We start from the raw sequence: 17923 nt of genomic DNA on the forward strand, positions 1-17923 counted from the left end.
TAGAACTTGGGTTCTAACAATTTCTAATATGTAGAAGAAAGAGTCAAACTGCTTATTTTCCATTTACATTAATTTTAAAAATTATTTGATAATTTCACACACTATAAAATATACTTAGATCATATCTACATGCCCCTCCCCCACTCTCCTCTTCCAATTTCTCCTTTGCTATAACTCTTCCAACTTTATGCTGTCTTCTCTCCCCCACCCCTTGATCATCTGGATCTGGTTAGGGCTGCTTATATGCTCATGGATAAGGAGTGGCATAAACTGGAGAACAGACAACCTACCGTGGTTGAACTACCACAGTGCTGAAGAAAACTGGCCCTCTCTTCCTAGGGGTTGTCAAATGTAAATTCAAGACACAGTTTACAAAGAACAAACAAAGAGGTCCCTTGTTGGTGCCCCGAAGATACTTCAACATTTTTGAAGTGATCTATTTTTCTAGGGTCACTGAGGTATGGAGGGAAGGGTGTAGGGCTAGAGAGTGAGACAGCAGCAAAAGCATATTCAGATGTTTGAATATCACTTATCTCTAGAACAGGACACGGATGCACTTCCATGTTAGACCCTGAGAAAGCAAAGCTGGAGCCGTCTGACAACCACCTGAACCTGTGCTTACTTCAGGATCTCCTCAGGCCATCAACTGATAGATAGACAGACAGACAGACAGAGAGAAGAAAATGAGCAAATTCAAACAACATCAAATAGTAGTCACAAGTTAGTTTGTGATAGGTTAAGGGTTAAGTCTCAGACTTGCTTTGAAACTATTGTCTCATCCTGACTCTGAGTTTTATGTCTTCATTTGTGCAGCGATGAAAGGCTCTCTTCCCATAGTCCCTTGCTGAGACCACCTTTCTTCTACACTGAAAGCTCTTTTGAGAATCTGGAGATTAAAGGAACAGAGCTCAGATCAGTCCTTCTAACTTTAATGCTGTTTTTTTCTTCCCTGTGGCATGTGAGACATACAAAATGAGGCAAAAGTGATATGGGCCTGGTCAAGTTACGGCATCTAATAGAGACTTAATGTTTGACTCACCCACACAATAGTCTTCTTTAGCCTTTTGTTTATGATTTTTTACTCCACCTGCTTCCCTAGACTTTAAGCCTCAAAAGAGCCAGGAGTGACGGAGTGAAATAATTAAAATTATATGCCAACAAGGTGGTTCAGCGAGGAGAGGTGTTTGCTACCAAGCCTGAAGGCCTGAGTTTGATTCCCAGCTTCTACATGTTGGAAAAAGAGAACCAACTTCTCCAAGTTATCCTCTGAGGTCTACACATTTGCACTGACACTCACATGTCTATGGCCCCACACTTACACAACAGTACACATAATAAATTACGATAAGAGAATGTTTAAAATTAAAGTTATAACTAATAGTATAAAAATAAACTGAGTTCTGGAACCCACAATCTGCCAGTTCCATGACCTCCTGTTTTTTTTTTTTTTTTTTTTTTTTTTTTTGTTTGTTTGTTTGTTTGTTTCACCTCTGCGCATGGATTTTGGGAGAATTTTGGCTCTATTCTTTGTGTTATGCCAGAGCCTATATTTCTGATAACAAACATATTGTCATCCAAAATAGCATTCCAGTTCATTTTGTAGGATTCACAGGGCTATATATATTCAATTTGCAATAATTTTGATACACAGAGTTATCGAATAGGCATGGAGCCAGAGCTCTCGCTCTTTTTTTTTTTTTTTTTTTTTTTTTTTTTTTTTTTTTGGTTAATCTTCCTCAAAAAAGGAAAAAAAGGATTGGCTGTTTGCTCAAATTTATCAAAGTTCCATCCCAAATTGAAAATAACAGAGTTTCATATTGGTGAATACAAGGTCAGATGTTCCTGACATTGGTTATTAGTCTGAATTCAATGAGACACTTAGAAAATAAACTCTACAACTGTTTGGGGGTTGCATGTGGCCTATGAGTATCACTGTGTCTTTTGTTCTCACCTGCCATCTAGTGGCCATTGGGGGAGTATCTCACTAAATTTTCATGTGTAATCCTGGCTAGGAAAATGGAAGCCGGATTTCACAAAGAACGAATCTAGTTTATTGCTCTGCCTTTGTTTTTCTTTTGCCATAAAGCAAAGTCACTGCTTTCTGCCAGTGACACTCAGATAATTACTAAAAGATCAGGCATTTGACTTTGTTCTGGGACAGTCTTGGTTTTCCTCCTGATGCTTGCTACTCATCATTATCAGTGAATGATTTCAGCAGAACAAAACCAAAAAACATGTAATATTCACTTAGAATGGAAGGAAGGGGTGGGACAGATAATGGCTCAGTGGATAAAAGAACTTGCTGTGCAAGAATAAAGACCCGAGTTCGGACCTCAGCATCCACGTGGAAGCCAGGCATGGTGGCACATGCCTGGAACCCAAGCACTATGGACACCAGAGCCAGGAAGCTGGCTAGGGCTTTTGGTCTGCCAGCCTAGCAGTGTAGGACCCTGTCTCGGGGACTAAGACAGAGCTGGAAATGGAAGATTTAATCTAAAATAGCATATTATCTGATATTTTCCTGTGGCCTCTGTATATTTACCTAGATATACATGTGTTCATTACCGCCCCCCCCACACAAATAAAAGAATACCATGATGTTAAAGTTAGACCAGTAACAGAATTTGAGGCATGTATATGCTTTCCTCAGATGCAGTTCATCATGTATAAAATAGGTATGTTAGCTATCCATTATGGCTACCTCAGAGAGCTGTCATGAAAAATTGAGAGAATACAAAAGTCCTTTAAAAGGCTCATGATCAATAATGGTGTCTTTGGGCAAACACAGAAGGAATATTGTGGCTTTTTATGGACAACTTAAACATGGACTGTTAACTATAGCAGCATTGCTCTCTAATAGTTCTTCCCCTGGGTTGATGTAGTAGTACAGTGTCATGGGCAAGGGCAATGACCGGTTAAGCAAGTGTGGACTCAGCCCAACATTATTCAACACTCACTGGCTAAGTGACCTAGGCTTTATACTTAACACTCTATGAAGACATTTCAATGTCTGTTTAATAGGTTTACTAATACCCACCATGGCTTTTATTTTATGAGGTTTAAGTGTCTTAACACATATATCTTATCTCCCATACATAGTATCTCATCCACCATATATAGAATGTCCTAAATTAGCTGTAATCTTAAACCAAACAACAAAATGTCATTTACTTTGTACCTGTACTAATAATACTGTTCCAGAACCAATATTTAACACAAATCTAAATTCAACAAAAGTCTGCTACAGTATAAAGGTTGGGTTTCTTATTCACAAATAACTAGTGCTGTCTGTTATATTCAAAGAGAGCTTTTTCCTTTCTTTCTTTCTTTTTGAGACAGGATTTCATCATGCAGCCAAGGTGAGCCTAAGATTTGAGATCCTCCTGCCTTGCCTTCTTGTATAGTAGGAATATAAGAAGGCATTGCCATACAAATAAAATATCACCTTCTTGGAAAATCTTGAAGTCTTTGGTTTTAACAATAATCATTTCCTTTATTTTTGCTCTCTACTCCCTACCATACTTGTACTTACTGTTATTCCCATCACAGTCCAGAAGGCAGGAGAGCATGACCTCCTGCATTGCATTGTACATGTGTATGCACAACACAATATAAGCACCTATATATGTGATACAATGTAACTGTCTACACAGGACACAACATAGCTGTCTGAACATGATACAATGTAGCCGTCTACACACAGCATTATATAGCCATCTGGATAACACAATGTAGCTGTCTACAGAGGACACAAAGTAGAACTTGTACATATTACTGAAGTCTTAGAGGAGTAAGTTCATAGAGCAAGAGGAGGAACAGGCTTTAGTTCCAGCAGTGCAGCTCTGTAGAACACTGGCCTAGCATGCACACTAAAACTGGCCCCATGTAGACAAAAACTTCAGGAATGTTATAGCAATGATGAGAAGCTGCTGCTCTTCTGACAAGCCATTAAAATGGGATCCCAAAATGGAAGGGAAATAATCTTTGTCTTTTATACCAAGTTGTTTAACTGCACTCATCTCTGTTTCTTAGATGCAAATGGCAGTGACTGTATCAGATGGTCCAAGATGTAAGCTTACTCTTTTTAACTTAATAACATGAATGAGGAATCTAGAAATTTGCTAAGCATTTACTCTAAATGTGTATGAACTGCCTATTATAAAATATTTATAAGCTAGATGGGTTAAAAATAGAGCGTTCTCATTCTCCAACAAGATCAGGGATACCTTGTGATTGTCCACTTTCTAGTTCAAAAAAATACCCTTGTTCTATGTTTTCATATTGAAAAGTCTAGGTAATTCTTTGTGACTAATTTTGAGGCCATCTGCTGTAAGGTTGTTTTGAGTTTTTGTTTTTTGTTTTTGTTTTTTTCAAATGGTTTCCCATGACAAAATACCTGAAAAGGTGACTTAAGTGAGGACAGAGATTTACTTTGACACACAGTGTTAGTCTATCATAGTAGGGAAAACATTGCAGAGCGGCTTTTTCTGTAAAGGAAGGAGAATGAGGTAGTGGCTGTTCACATAGCAACAGACAGGAAGACACAGTGGGGGGCTGCACATTTAACATCTACCCTCAATGACCCACCTAGAGATTCTACGCCCCTGCTTTAAATATATAGGCTTATACATTCAAACCCTTAGTTCCTGACTAGTGGCTGCTCTGGGAAAGTTACTAAATATTTTAGAAGCGGAGCTTTGTTGAAATATATGGGTCACTACAGGCAGGCTGTAGGGTTTTATAGTCTGGCCTCCCTTCCTGTTTATACTCTGCTTCCTAAGCACAGGTGGGCTATGAGCAGCTAGCCTTCCATTCCTGTCAACATGTCTCACTTCTGACATAGACTGTATTCTCTGGGAGTGAAAATAGCTCTCCCACCCTTAAGTTGCTTCTAGTCAGTTACTTGTCATAGCAACAAGAAAAGTAATATTGCTATGACCCTTCTACACACACATACTCAGCTCAAGTACGTGAAGCTTGAGCCTGTGGGAAGTATTCATACTCAAACCATGAGAGGCATGGGGCCTCTGTATTCACAATCCTTATTCAGTGTGTGTGTGACATACATGTGATGTGTGGTCATATATGTGTGAATGCATTCTGTGGGTGTGTATATAGCATAGCAACAGGGAAGGAAGAAAATCATCTTAGGAGTTGGTCTTTGACTTCCCCCTTGTTAGATACATCATCTCTCTATTGTTCACCACTGCATAAAAAGGTGGTCAGCTGTCCCAAGAACTTGTAGGTATCCTCCTGTCTGGTTCCTATCTCTCCAAGAAACTACTGGGAGTCCAGATGCATATTACTATGCCCAAACCTACACGAGCTCTAAGGACTTGACTCTGGTCCCTGTGCTGCACAAGAACTTTTCTGTAGAGCCTTCTCCTTGGCCAGTCTCCAATTTTTTATTTCTGTTTACATTTTATTTATGTATTATAGATGTGAGTTGGATACACCATAGCATGCATGAACATGGAGGTCAGAGGTCAATACTCAGGGTTCAGTTCTTTCCCTCCACCATGCAGGTCTCAGGAATTAAAAGATTGCTAGGTTTGGCACCCAGTGATTTTATCCACTGAACAATTTAGCCAGCCTCTAGCCTCTAATTTATAATTGACAAAATAATTTACCATTTTTTATCATTTATACTTGTTTCAAACATATAATATATATATATATATATATATATATATATATATGTATTAGAACATGTAATTAAGTTCAATATATGCATTAGTTCATACTTATGGTGAGACTATTTAAAATTGCTGTTAGTTTTTTAATGCATTATACTTATCTACAGACATCACATACAGTCATCACACACACCAGATCTCTTTAACTTATTCTTATTAAAGTATATTCTGTATTCTTCAGTTGCCACATCATCAACCCCATGATTTTCCCAACCTTTTCCCAGTCACAAGTTACACATATACTCTCTGCTTCTCTGGATTTGGCTTTTTTCAGTTCCCCCAATTAAAGATCACATGGCATTTTTGTTTTGTTTTTTGTTTTTTTTTTAATGCCTGGCTTCTTTCACTTGTCTTAGTATCCTTTTAGGTTCCTCCATGTTGTTGTTAGTAACACAGTTTTGAGACCCAAGAGTAACACACTATACACACACAGTGTTCTTTGTCCTACTAGTGAGCACATTGCCTGACTCTATTTCTTGGCTACCATGAATAAGTCCACCATGAACATGGAAATATAAACATCTTTTTACATCCTGGCTGCACAATTTTTTGATATATTCCCAGTAATGGAACTGCTGGACCATATAGAAGTTTATTTTTAAGCCAAAGAACCTCTGTGTGCTTTCCATAATAGCTGTACTAAATTACATTCCTATCATGACGTGTTTATTTATTATGTTATCTTTCTCTTGACCTGTCAAAACTCAGGTTCTGTGAAATCGGGAATTACTCTTGTCTTTTAACCCCTGCATCCCTGGTATCTAGACTGTATAACTACCTACCTAATGTCTATGTAAGGGACTCAGTACATAGCCATGTCTTTCTGGGTAACATTTGACTGTTACCTTTTGCAGCCAGTCATTTACCTTTATGTCTCTGTTCACTGTGGCCAATCTTCTTGTCCCTCATTTTGATATCTTCAGAATGGTAGACAATGATTTTGGTATTAGCTGTTAGCTCCTTGCTTCTGAGCTCTGCAGACACATGCCCTTTAGTATGTGACCTTCTCTCTAGGAAAGACCCATTCCAGGATGGTTCTGCATCTTTTGAAACTTCTCATGTGTCTGCTCATAGATGAGATATGAGACACACTGTGAGAGATAGAACAAAGCACAACCTCAATTTACTTCAGATGCCCCCTCCCCAAACACACACCTTTTGCTACCATCAGACCCATGGCAAGATTGTACCAAAAAAGGCAGCAGGCTGACCATCTGGGGCTTCACATAATTTCTATTCTCTAGTTAGTTCATCTGGGAAAGATGAAGGGAATAGAAGCTGGCGATAGGCCAGCACTTTATACCATGACCTAGTTTGTAAGACAAGCATCACAGCGTCTGCCTATAAGACAAGCTACATAGAGCATCATAGCTCTTCAAGGGACAGCAGCAAGTGTTGGTGTCAGCCTTGCTGACATCTTCACACAGACCCATTTCACACATGAATGGATAGTAGTGTGGTCTGTCCCTATTTTATCCTATGTTTCCCTTAGTGTCATTATAAGCCCCCAACTCCCACCCCTGCAACAACCTAGACAAATCTCTTGTTGAATTAAAACTCATGCACAGTTGGGCACAGAACTTCAGGCTTTACAGATCTTTTCAAGAGATGATGAAAAACTCATACATGGTCATACCCATGACTAAAGAGTTTCTGTATACAGATTCCTGGGCTCCAGTTTCAAGAAATCCTGATTCAGAAAGACAGAGGTAGGATAAAAGGCAAGAGAGAAAGAGAGAGAGAGAGAGAGAGAGAGAGAGAGAGAGAGAGAGAGAGAGAGAGAGACTGAGACAGAGACACAGACAGACAGAGGGACAGACAAGGGACAGACAAGAGACAGACAGACTGATTTTATCCAATTATCTAATATCTAGAACATGCATTTATATTTCTTAAAATTTATTTGGTCCCTGCACTTCTCAGAACCAGCATTTAATCATTCCCTCATTATGTTCATATTCATCTGAATGCATCTTAGAATGCAGTGACCTAAACCATATACCTATAACAATGCAAAAACAATAGTACACATTTCATTTTGCTCTCAGCAAGACAAAGGTTAATTCATTTGTCCACTAGGCATCATGCTGAAATTCTACCAAAAATATAAATAAAATACAGTTCATGTGGGCCAAGGCAACCCCATGTTGTATGTGCTAGTAAGAATAGAAATGTGAAGCTCCTTGTAAATAGGGGATTAAGAGTTTTTCAAAAGCAAGAGCAGAGCACTTAACAAATGCAGTCTACATCTTTGCAGAGGTAAAATGTACTCCTATTCAATGACCTACAACTACCTCCTATGAGCAGAGTAAAACTCAAATGCCACTGAATTTTGTCGTCTAAATAGAGGGTCCCCAGATCTGTGGTACTGGCCTATCCTATAGAATTTCTTGACTGAGAAAATAAACTCTAAGAGGTAAATAGTGGTGATGTAATCACCAGATACTAATGATCCTAGGAAACACTTTGTTTTTTGTTGGATATTCTCTGTATTTACATTTCAAATGTTACCCACCCCTGCAGGAAACACTTTAATTAGTTCTTCCAGATGAGTAATTCACTGAACTTTGCACTTCTAGATGGGTGTACTTAACACTATACCAACATGGCTAGGCAGGAGACATACATCTTTAATCTTAGCACTTGAGAGGCAAAGGCAGGTGGATGTCTCTAAGACCAGCCTGATCTACCAGCCAAGTCTACCTAGTAATACCATGTCTCAAAACAAAAACAAAACCCACACGAACAAGAACAATAACAATATATAGCCACACTCAGTAACAATACTGAGCTGACATTCTCTCTTGCTCTGTGATCAATCTGGGAACTATGGCTTTCTAGAAGCCATGAATACCCAAAGAAGCAAATGCAGCAGTGTGTGTCTTAAGTCCCAGCTAGATGGAAGGCTGAGGCAGGTGGATTTCTACAATGTATAAGAATAAAACTAATTGAGACAGCATAGAGATGTAATGGCCCCTTCCCAAAGAAATCGCTTGGGAGGAAAAGCCTGTTTGTAGAGCAAAGCGAGGCATATATGAGTGGCATCGATGGATAGAAAAGAGCAAATCTTGCCTTTCTAGTCTTGGTGAAAATGTCAAAGAAAACATGTAAATCTTCACTGAAACCAGCCAGGTCAAAACTTGAATTAATCTAAATGCATTTAAAGCACAAGCCCATCCAATCTATAGATCACTGCTTTTGTTCAGACATCTGTCAAGTTTATATTCCTACATTTTACATCAATAATTGCCATTCATAGAATCATGTGCCTTAGGGAGTTGGTAGTTACTTAGTTGTATGAATTTGGGGATCTGTAAACCAACATTTCAGTAACTATTATTCCTAGACTTAAAAAATGTTTTATTAGATAGTATCTGTATTTGCATTTGAAATGTTATCTCCTTTGCCCATCCCACTCCCAATCACCCTCTCCACCTCAGTGCCTTCCCCTACATTGAGAAAGCATACCCTCACTGGACCAAAGGCCTCTTCTCACACTGTTGCCAGACACTGCTATTCTCTGCTACATATTCAACTAGAGCCATGGGTCTCTCAATGTGTGCTCAACGGTTGGTGTTCTAGTCCATGGGAGCTGTGGAGATTCCTAGACTTTTAAGAGCAAATAAATTTTGTTTGTTTTTTTGTTTTTAGAAAGCATACAGGCTCAAGTATGGCAGAAATGGCCTGCTCCTTATAAACAGAACTTGGGAGCTTTGAATGTGGCTTGCACTTGTTGGTCACTATGCCGGCTATCAAAGAACCATGAGCTGGTACTTCTACATTCCTTTTTTTCATTATTGTTTTGCCTTATTTGTATTCTGGCCTAATACTCCACTTCAAAGCATTATAAATAGCAGCAAAAAAATTAAAATGAGGGCTGGGGAGAGGATTCAGTGAGCAACATGCTTCACAAGTGTGAGGACCTGAATTTGGACTCACAGAACCGTGTGCAGATTGTGTGGCACTGTGTAGCTTTGGCGGGAGGGGGATAGGGAAAAGGCAGATCCTGGTGGATTACCTGCCAGACAGCCTAGCCAGAACAGTGAGCTCCAGTTTCGTTGAGAGATGTTGCTTTAGAGACAAGATAAATACTTAGAGGGGGACACGACCATCCACATCTGGTTGGCACTTGTGGGCTTGCACATCTGCACTGATACATGACCTCACATACACACACAAAGAAAAATTTAAAGGTCCTTTTTTTTTCCCTAAAAAGCGAGTGAAGTGATAGAGACAGGAAACTAACCTCCTCCAGGCAAAAGTGCACTCAGAGCTCAGGGCCACTGTCTAGAGAATGGGTAATTCCCTCCCTTCCCAGTGTAGGAAAAACTAGGAAAGAACTCCTCGGCATTGTAAACCCCGTGTAAGATGGGTGTTTGGAACCAGCCATGCACCCTTCAAATGAAAGGCTCCATTCTTGTCCAGGAAAGGGGAAAATGAATGTCACATGTGGAGTGACAGCTAGGTTTACTCATTGACACACAAGTTTCCAGATTTTTTTTTTTTTATAAAATCCACTATGAATAGCAAGACTCCTGTGGAGCTGGACATGGCATACCTTTCAGGTGATGGTCTTTGTTTTGGGCTATTTGACAAATCCAGCAGCCACACTGCAGTCAAAACCCCAGTTTAAAGTTTGTCCTAAAATTGTGAATGTAATGAAACCTCTACAAACTGTTACTTCAAACCTAGAATAAAAGCATCTCAGTCACGTTGGCCAAAACCTACATAAAAGATAGCTAAAAAAAAAAAAAAAAGAGCGCTAGCTAAAATTTAACAAGGGTTCTCAACCTGTTGGTCGGGACCCCTTTGGCAACCTTGTATCCCCAAATATATTTATATTATGATAACAGAAAAATTAGTCATGAAGTATCAACAAATAATGTTTGGTTGGGGGTGAGCATGACATGAGGAAATGTACTAAAGAGTTGCAGCGTTAGAAAGGCTGAAAGCCACTGCTCTAGAATCATTCTCTTTAAAATGCAGGACACCCACAGAACTTCTGACGTGGAAAGTTCAAGGTGAGGCCCAAGAACATTTCTAGAAAACTTTTTAAACTCCTCTGGATGATTCTGAAACAGCTTAGGGCTCAGAATCACTGTTCTAAACTAATGCTTCTGAGAATCGTACAGGGGTCAAAATGCCAAGTAGAGCATCACTCAGACCTAGTGAATCAAGGACTTTTGGGAACCTGGAGGACAAAGGGTGGTGCTACCTAGGTGATCGCTCCAGGTGAAGGAGCTAACCACATAATAGGCAGAGCAAGGCACTCAGGGCATATTTCCCTGTGCTTTCTGACCTCAGCATTTATCACTCCATAAAAGGGCCTGGCAGCTGCCACTGCTATCCCAATCTCAGCTTGCAACTCCTTCTAAGGACACAGCCAAGGGCAACAAACTTTAGCTATGTGTCAGCATTCTCTCCTTTACAGTTTATATGGCCTCTGTCACAAACAGTCACGGGTATCCTATACAATGCAGAAGTGAACAAAAGTACTTTATTCTGATAACACTTTATTTAGGAAAACATGTAGCAGGCCAGATTTTGCCCAGGGCTATAAGTCATCCAAACTCCCAAAGTTTAAGAAAATGATGCAGAAAAGCTCAAGAAGACAAAAACAGAACACACAGGTCATATCCAGAAATGTGCACCTTCTGGTAAGCATGAACTTCCCTAGTCTGGAGGCTGCTCAAAGGCAGACTGTAAAGAAAAAAGTACTAAACGTTTGTCCAACCTGCCACTTTTTTCTAGTAATAAACATGGGTTAGGTCCAGCCATATGCATAAACTCAAAACATCAAAGCTGAAGCCACACTGATGGGAGTCTGATAAAGGACAATGCTTTAAGCATCCAGAAACAATGCTTTAATATTGATCGGGTTATTCTACAAGTGAGGACATGGTAAGGCCTCTGTAGTCACAAAACAGATGACATTAGGCCAGGATCTGAATCAATCAATGGGTAGAATTAGGCTACATGCAGATAAAAAGTGAACATATATATTTATATAGAAAAAATATAAACATATTTATATAGAAAATATATCTTTTAAATATAATAATATAATACTGTGTTTAATATATTTAATTTTATTCTACATAATAAATATATTTAATATATTTTATATTTAAATATATAAGTATATATATTTAAAATTTATATACATATTCTAGCTGGAACACATATATAATATATACATATACATACATATATATAATACACACATACACACATACATAAATTCTAGCTGAGATACACATACATACACACACATTCTAGCTGGAGGAAACAGCAGGTGCAGTTACTTAAAGCTCAATTTTGAAAATGTCAAGAACGAACTCACAAAATAGAAAGGGAAGGAGACAGAAAATGAGGGTAAACCAAGAATGACCTTGTATGTTTGAGAAGCTTAGAGTTGTCTAGGTATGTGGTATTGAATAGACTAACAACACTGCCAAGACCAATCTTAGTACAATTGGGGATTGCATTAGTAACTTTTCTTGTCACAGTAATCAGGAGCCTAAAATGAAGCAACTTAAGGGATGAAGGGCTAATTTTGGCTCATGGTTTCTGAGGGTACAGTCTATCATGGTATGATTGACAGTCACAAGAGCATGTGGCTTGGACTCCTTAGATCTTGAAGAATAGGAAACAGACAAAGACCTGGGCCAGATGGGGAGTTCAAACCCTCTTCCTCTAGCTAGGTTCCAACTCTCAGATGTCACACAACCTCCCAAAACAGTGCTACCAGCTGGGGAGCAAGTATTCACACACCTAAACCTGTGAAAGAGCATTTATATGCAAATGTCAGCAGGAACTACTACAGGACTGTGCTCAACTGAGGCAGTAATCAAGAGTTGATTAAACCAAAGCCACAGTTTGTAGAATGGAAGGGAGAAACATTGATGTGTGACTTTTATTTATTTGCATAAATACTCTTCTGGATGAGGAAGAGCTAAAAATATTCTCTTCCTTTTAAATTGGAAGGCTTGTTTAAAAAAAAAAAAGACTCCTGGATGAGTGGGCTGGTGCACACTCACAAGTATATGTGAAAGGTTCAGCTCAAAGAACCATGAGTTCAAGGCCACCCCCCCCCCAAAAAAAATGAACAAAAGGGTGGCAGAGAGGCTAAAACTCCTGAGTCAGGGAATACACTATGAGGAATAGCTTGTCTTACCAGTACAAACTGTGCTGTCATGGATGATGTTGGATTTTAGGTGTCCAGAGACAAATAACTGCTCTCATAAAATAGGCAAACTATCTTATGAAACCTTGTTTTGTAAAAATAAGTGATTGGAAAAGCCACTCTAGCTTGAAAATACAAACTGCTCATATTCTTGAGCACCAGTCAAGACAGGACAAACCCAAAATCCATAGGTTTTGTTTGCGTAGCTTCTTATCCCTGTTTTATTCATTCATGTGGCAGCCACAGCCCTTTCAAATGCCAGATTCTCCAATCAATTCTGCTTTGCTTGAAAAATTCAGTCTCCTCCCACTTCCCCCTCAGCGCCTGCCTTGCTGCTACTTTCCTGGCTTCTGCAGTTCCCTCAGGTTACATATTCAAGTCTAGAGACCAGGAACTAGGATCTGCAAGAGAGAACATGGCTGCATTTGTCTTCTGGGTCTGGGTGACTTCACTTGGTATAGTATTTTCTAGTTCTATGCATTTATGTGCACATTTCATTTATTCTCACACAAAAGGAAGCTACACCTGTGAGATCTCAACTATGTGGTGCCAAATAAGACCTGAACAATGCTGTCAGCAAGTAACAGGCCACTATAACTGGGGAAATTTCACAAGGTTCCTCTCTTAGATGATGAGCTACAGGCAAGCAATGGCTGCTGAGTGAGGGAGAGTATTTTTCTTCAGGGACAAACTCCCTGATAGGATATCCAATTCCAAATACAGGAAATTACTTACATACAAGCAATAATAGATGGGTGCAGTAGGTGGTATGCATGTGTGTGTGTGTGTGTGTGTGTGTGTGTGTGTGTGTGTGTGTGTCTACATAAAAAGATATGAATCTTAGAGGAGTGAAGGATACAAAGGGGAGTTTTGGTGGGGAGAAGAATAAAAACAATGGAAACACAGCAATCAAGAACTAAATTCTCACAAAAGCATTTTAAAGATTAAAATGAAATAGAAATTTAGTTTTTACAAAAAGCTAACTGGCCTGGTCTCCTACATTATCACTCATGCACACGCTTAGCCCTGCTTACTGACACTCCTTATTTTAGACACACACTCCCTCCATATGACCACACTATTCCCTCCAATGAACTCCACTGTATGTAACAGAGTATCTCTGTATCAAAGACAAACAAAACCAACAACAACTGCAGGAATAAGTTCCCCGAATTTAATTAACCCTGCTCGAAGATCAACCTCAGCTCTTGCCATGCATGAGGGTGGGGGTAGGGTCCTGAAAACCTATCTAAAGCTATACTTTATGCTATTGTTTAGCTCTTTATGGCTCCAAGAAAGTCTAAATATTCAGATTCTGCATGAACTGAAGGTTTAAAAGATGCTAGTTATGACCTATACCTATCCTCCCTTGCTGGCCCACTTGACCAAAATCAAGTCACGGAGAAGCAGGACCAGGCTTTCTCAAAGCTCAGTGTGGATCTTTATTCTCAGTCTATTTCCAGCAGTGGCAATCCTGACTGAAGCGAATACTTCTGAGAATAAGGTACCCTCCCTGGTAAATTTAGACATGAGTATATCAATTCTAGAATTGATTGAATACTTCAGGTTTCTTTCCTAGATTCCAAAAAACATTTTTCTCAACCTGCATAGAGACCATTGTTCTTTTGTACATTGCTAAGATGAAAGCCAGGGGATTAACGAAGGAATTTCTTTCAATCAAAAATGCACCAGCAAAGAGCCAGGACTAAAACCTTGCATGTTATACAAATATAATTGATTAGCTCTTTTAAACTGACTGAAAACATCTGATAAGGAGGGGCCTTAGTGGTGAATGATGTATACTTTGTTAATGAAACAAAACCAATCTTATTCATGAAGACTTCTAATGAAGCTCCTTGGATATTTTCTAGTCCAGGATTTAAGAATGAACAGGCCTCAAACTAATCTCAGTTCTCATGCTAAACACTAGTTGAGTTCTTCTCAAAAATGGTAGATTTTTGTTCTCATACTAAACTCCAGTTAAATCCATCTAAAAAGCAGTAAAGGCAGCCACAACTCTCATACAACAAAGGGCAAGGAAGGTGTGCACTTAGCTGTGTTAGAACTTGATATCTATGTAGTCCCAGTGAATTGCTAAAGAGAAAACGAAACTCACCATTTTTAGCATGTGCTCCACAGTTTTAACTCACTGTACAAAAACCTCATCTCCTCCTTCCTGTGTGGTTTTGGACACACCATTGTTAGTACCTAGTGAAGACAGAACTCAGTGAAAGAGGAGACCCCACCCACCCACTACCACCACTGGTCTCACGGTCCTTAAAATGGAAGGATAGAGAAGGCACTGGATAGTTTGCCTCTTCCTCCCAAGTAATAACTCAACGATGGTAAAGGAGAGGTGAGCAGGAAGCACTGTGTGCCCTGACCATTCAAATATGCAAATGACTTTTCTTCTTGAGCAAGATATTCCAGGTGGCTGCTTACAAGAGAGTTAACAAGAGAGCACATTCCATGTCACCATACTCAGGGCAGTTACTGATAAGGACGGACTTATAAACATTCTTTCTGAATGCCTTTGTCCCACAGAGAGAGCAAGAACCAGCCAAGGAAAGGGTCTGGAAGGTGGTTTTCACTTTATGGTTGTTCTTTTCTCAAGATCTCAGGTCACTGGGAGCTTCTGAAAGGGGCATGGCTTGTGTGAACTGCACAGACTTGTGCATGAAGGAGGCCTTGGAGATCTTCTGTGGGGAGCAAGTCTGAGGTCAGGCCTTTACAGGGGATCCTTGCAGTTTTTGTAGGGTTATAGGTAAGCAGAGAGCTCAGAGTGGGGTTGCTGCTAATGGTATTACCTGTAAATTTATACCAACACACCACCACCACAATAATAATAATAATAAAATAATAATAATAATTGCTAAGAAATTATTATTAGCCACAACAAAAGGAAAGCATAGGTCTTCAGTAAAACTAAGCTGTAACAAGGGGTCTTTCATTTCTGCAAAATAACCTCTAATTCACTGCAGTTAGGGTCTTCTACTTCAGAAAAAGCTAGAAACAGTTTTAGCCCTCTCACTAGAGCCAATATATATATACACTCAAGGTTTCTGCCTCTTTTCCCATTTTATCTAGCTGTTACAAAGTGTTGATCAGCTGCAATCATTATCTTTAATTGGCCCTTTTCAAAGCCGGAACACAGAGCCCTGACTTTTCCCACCTGCCTTAATTTTACGTGTCAGGTCCATGTTTACAACTGGTATAGGTCTGCTGTGCCGAACGGTAAGTGCCTATGGGGGAAATTCCAGTTCCGAAATAAAGCAGGTGTTAAAGCAATAGTTGATTGTGCCAAGATTGATAGTGTCACTTGTTTATAGTAAAGTGTCCCAACAGAGGAATGGATCACAAGCAAAAGCTGACATTTTCATAAAGACTTTAAAAACCTTGTCCAAAGTTCATCTCCTTCCCAACTATTAACAGCTGAATGTGATGTACCTGCAGCCGTCTCATCTTTCATGTTTTTGTTGTTTTAGCTCTGATATGGAAAAAAATAAATCTCTTAATATCTAAGGGAAGTGAAAAGTTACTACTTTGTATACACTATTAACCTGTATTATTTAAGTAAGGGTGAAAGATATCTAATACCAAAGCAGGACGAAAGCATCTTCCGGCCCTACTGACTAAGTCACTGAAGGTCAGACAATGCTCAGGAAGCTATGCCCATTTTATTTGCTTGCAGAATGCTTTCTTTAAAAACAACCAGACAGTTTGATCGTAATGGAAGTTGTAGCTGCAATTAAATGACCATTTGGGTGCCTTTTCTTTTGAAATGTGTGTTTAATTTTATTTAACAGCTTCTGGTTGAACTTCCAAAAGCCAGCCATTCTCTTGATTTCTTTACATGAAGAACCATCTGGCAATCTGATCTCCCAGTTTCCAACACACACACACACACACACACACACACACACACACACCCTTACCTACCTAACTGTGTTTGGAAAATGGCTCTTTTCAGCTGATGTCTCTGAAGACATCCCATCTTGCCCAACATTCACAGAGTAAGTGATCATTTTTATACAAAGTTATGTGCTTATTTCTCAAGTATAAACACTAGACACCTTTCGGCAGCAATAACAACACCAGGTGAGCGTAGTGTGCACAGAGCCAACTCTAGTTCAATGATATGTAAGTTAATGTTGAGTATTAGTATTAGCTGTACTCTTTGACTGACACCGTAATTATTTAGAGGTTTAGGGTTTGTTGATTGTTTTTTAAATCAGTTCACCTGTATTCCAAGTAGTTCTTTTCTTAAAAAAAAAAAAAAAAAAAGGCAGGGAGCTTCATTTCTAAAACTAATAAATTACCTATAATCTGTCTTGCAAATGAAAAGTTAAATGGCAGTGTCAAGGCAAAACTCCACCAAGGTTTTGTGGAGTTCAAAGAGATTGAGGTCAGAGGGAACAAGAATGCTGTATGTTTAGTCTCCATCAGAAACGATTTTTTAAAAATCTCCTGAAAGATCCCTTCCCCAGTCTCCTTTAAGAAGACACTATTAACACTGCTGTGGGGGGATATAGGCAATAGATAAAAGCTCTTGAACCATTCCTCTGAAGTCTGCCAACCCTCTTAAGTTAACAAAACCTGCAGAGACGCTCCCCTTACCTGAGGTGAAAGCAGTGCACGATCCTAGTCACTGCTGTAACCATCTTCCTCAGGTCCAGAGAAGGGGACCCCAGAGTCCCAAGAAGTGGGGACAGGTGATCATGAGAAAACATGTTCATTAGAGCTCCGTGAGAGTCGCTTTCCTCCCGGCGATACACCTCTTCCCTGTGCCTCTCACCGGCCCCCTCAGGTAAACCGGGATCCGGAGCCTGTCATTTCTGCTCCATCATCAGGGCAGCTGTTTTAAGGACTGTACGGACCCGTGGAGGAAGACCCGTTAGCACGCAGCCTGCACAAGTTTCAGCTGGTGCACGCCCGCGACCCCTGGCTGCTCAGCTGCCGCCGCTGCCTCTGCCCAGCATCCAAAGCTGATTGTGGTGCAGTGATCAGCTTTCCGGCGAGGAGCAGCAGCTGCGCACAAGCC

This window comes from Micromys minutus (genome assembly GCF_963924665.1).
Source record: "Micromys minutus genome assembly, chromosome: 15".
Lineage (NCBI taxonomy): Eukaryota > Metazoa > Chordata > Mammalia > Rodentia > Muridae > Micromys > Micromys minutus.